The sequence below is a fragment of the Pteropus vampyrus genome, unplaced genomic scaffold (assembly GCF_000151845.1).
Source record: "Pteropus vampyrus isolate Shadow unplaced genomic scaffold, Pvam_2.0 Scaffold326, whole genome shotgun sequence".
NCBI lineage: Eukaryota > Metazoa > Chordata > Mammalia > Chiroptera > Pteropodidae > Pteropus > Pteropus vampyrus.
Genome location: NW_011889107.1, coordinates 2289400 through 2292249, shown reverse-complemented (window position 1 = coordinate 2292249; position 2850 = coordinate 2289400). Strand labels below are relative to the sequence as shown.

General features: G+C 38.5%; 1 protein-coding gene across 1 annotated transcript in view; it reads right to left on the bottom strand.

The window, feature by feature from the left end:
* The window catches only part of PPT1 (palmitoyl-protein thioesterase 1), a 22935-nt gene that overhangs the window by 19450 nt on the left and 635 nt on the right, over positions 1 to 2850 (bottom strand). The gene's annotated exons all lie outside the window — the stretch shown is intronic.

Genomic DNA, 2850 nt, shown 5'->3' with positions numbered 1-2850 from the left:
AATGAAAAATGAAAAAATAACAAGTGTTGGCAAAGACATGGAGAAATAGGAACACTTATACATTGCTGGTGGAAATGTAACATGATGCAGCCACTGTAAAAACAGATTGGCGGTTCCTCAAAAAGTTAAACATAGAATTACCATATGACCCAGCAATTTCACTTCTAGGTATATATCCAAGAGAAATAAAGATATATCCATACAGAAACTTGTACCTGAATGTTTACAGCAGCATTATTCCAAAAGGTGGAAGTGACCCAAATGTCCACCAATGGATGAATGGATAAACAAATTGGGTAGACATATAGAAATATATAAATAGAATAGTATTCAGCCATAAAAAGAAATGAAGTACTGACACATGCTGCAATGTGGATGAACCTCAAAAACATGTGAAAGAAGCCAGGCACAAAAGGTCACATATTGTACAATTCCTTTTACATGCTATATCCATTTTAGGCAAATCCATAGAGACAGAAAGCAGAGAGTGGTAGGAGGGGAAATGAGGAGTGATTACTTAATGTGTACAAGTGTTTTCTGGGGTGATGAAAAAATTTTGAACTAGAGAGAAATGGTGGTTGTACAACATTGTGAATATACTAAAGGCCATTTTATTATGGTTCATTGTATGTTACATGAATTATACCTCAATTAAAAAAACATTTTTGAATGTTTAGCTCACGTTTATCAAGTAATAAACTTCAAAAGCAGAAGTGCCTATTCCCCTCCCGTATCATCAGGTATATTTGGGGTTAATAGACTTAAAAGCGGTTTAGAATCAGATTTCTCTTTAGGGCTGGGACTAAGGTAAAACAAGCGAAGCACCTAGGACACAAAATTTAAGGAGGCACCACTGCCAGGTTTGTGCAAGTGCTGACTCTAAATTTGCAAAAATTAGAGCGTGTGCTTCCTTAAATTTTATACTCTAGAACATTTTGATGGTTGCAATTGGGAAGGGGAGGATGGATGAAAAAGAGGAAGGGATTAAGCTGTACAAATTGCCAGTTATAAAAACAGTCATGGGGTTGTAAAGTACAGCACAGGGAATATAGTCAATAATATCATAACTATATATGGTGTCAGATGGGTACTAGATTTATTGGGGGTGATCACTTCATAAGCTATACGAACATCTGATCACAATGTTTTACACCTGAAACTAATATAATATTGTATGTCAACTGTAACTGAAAAAAAAATTTAATTATTTAAAAAATTTACACCCTATGCACTTACTTGTCTCACCCAAGGCCTAGTCCTGTTTCAAGGAACCAGAACTGAAAACTAGAAGAAAGTGACAGGCCACTGAGTAGGAGATGTAGGCTGAGATCATTTACCATTTTAATTTAACCATCCCATTTTCAACCTGAGAGGAAGGTTAAGAATTAGTTTTTAAAGAAGAAAAGCTAAGGCCTACAGAATCTTCTATTTCTCTCATAATAACACTCATGGCACTGAACTGTAATTGTTAGTTATTTAACTGCCTCTCTATGGACTGACTGCTCTGGGAGGACATGGAGCATCTCGTGTTCTCTTTTAACTCCACTGTAGCAGCCCCAGAACCCGGCACAAAACCTTGAAAGAACTGTCTACATTTGCTGACTCTAATTGCTCTCTGAACATTTCTCTTTAATCCATTCCAAGAAGGCTCTCATTCTCGCCACTCCCCCAAAACTGCTTTTGCAAGGATCTTTAGTCAACTTTATACTGCTACATCCAATAACCAATTATCAGCCCTTATCTTACCTGAGCTGTCAACAACATTCCATATAGTTGATTACTTCTTTCTCCTTAAAACATTTTCATCTGTCTTCCAGAACATTGCACTCTCCTGACTTTCCTCTACCTCCCTGTTGTTCTATCACTGTCTTTGTTAGTTTCTCCTCACCTCTTTAACCTCCATATGTTGAGAGTGCCTCAGGGGACTCTCAGATCTCTTCCCTCCTCTGTGTAAGTACACTCACTCCCTAGGTGATCTCACCCAGTCTCATGGCTTTAAATACCAGCTATATGCTGAAGGCTCCCGGAACTTAAATCTCCAGGCTGTATTTCTGTCCTAGACTCCACACTCCAAATACCTCTATATCTCCTGGATGTCCAACAAACATCTCAAATTTAATAAGCCCAAAAGCAGACTCTCGATCTTTTCCTCACCCCAAATTTGCTCCCCTACAGGCTTCCCCATTTTGGTAAAATGACAACTTCATCCTTGTTATTGTTCAGACCAAACTCATGGAGTCATCCTTAATTCTCTTCTTTCTCTCATTCCACATCTCATCTGTTAGAAAATTCCATTGGTTCCACCTTCAAAATATTCCAAACTTCGACCACTTCTCAACATCTCCATACTGTTTCAAGTCATCATCTCGTTTAAATTACTGCAATAGCTTCCTAAACTTGACTTTCTGCAAATGTCCATGACTCCCTACAATATAATCATATAGTCTCAATATAAAACTTGATTGGTCCTTTTAAAATGCAAGACAAGATCATATCACTCATCTCAACACTCCCATTCAAGGGCTTCCTACCTCATTCTAGCCAAAGTCCTTACAGTAGCCTCAGTAGGCCCACCAACATCTGAACCATCCCCACCTAAATCCCAATTTTCTTCTCCTTGCTCACTCAGTTCCAGCCACACTGATCTAAATGTTATTTCTTGAGTATACCAGACATACTTCTGCCCCAGGCCTTTGCATTCGCCGCTCCTTTTACCAGATAGCCACATGGCATCTTCCTTGGTGTACTTCAGGTTTTTGCTCAGATGTTACTTTCTCATTGAATACTTTCCTGATCTTGCTCAACAAAATTGCAAGCCCCATCTTCGGTTTCTATCTCCTCTCTGCTTTA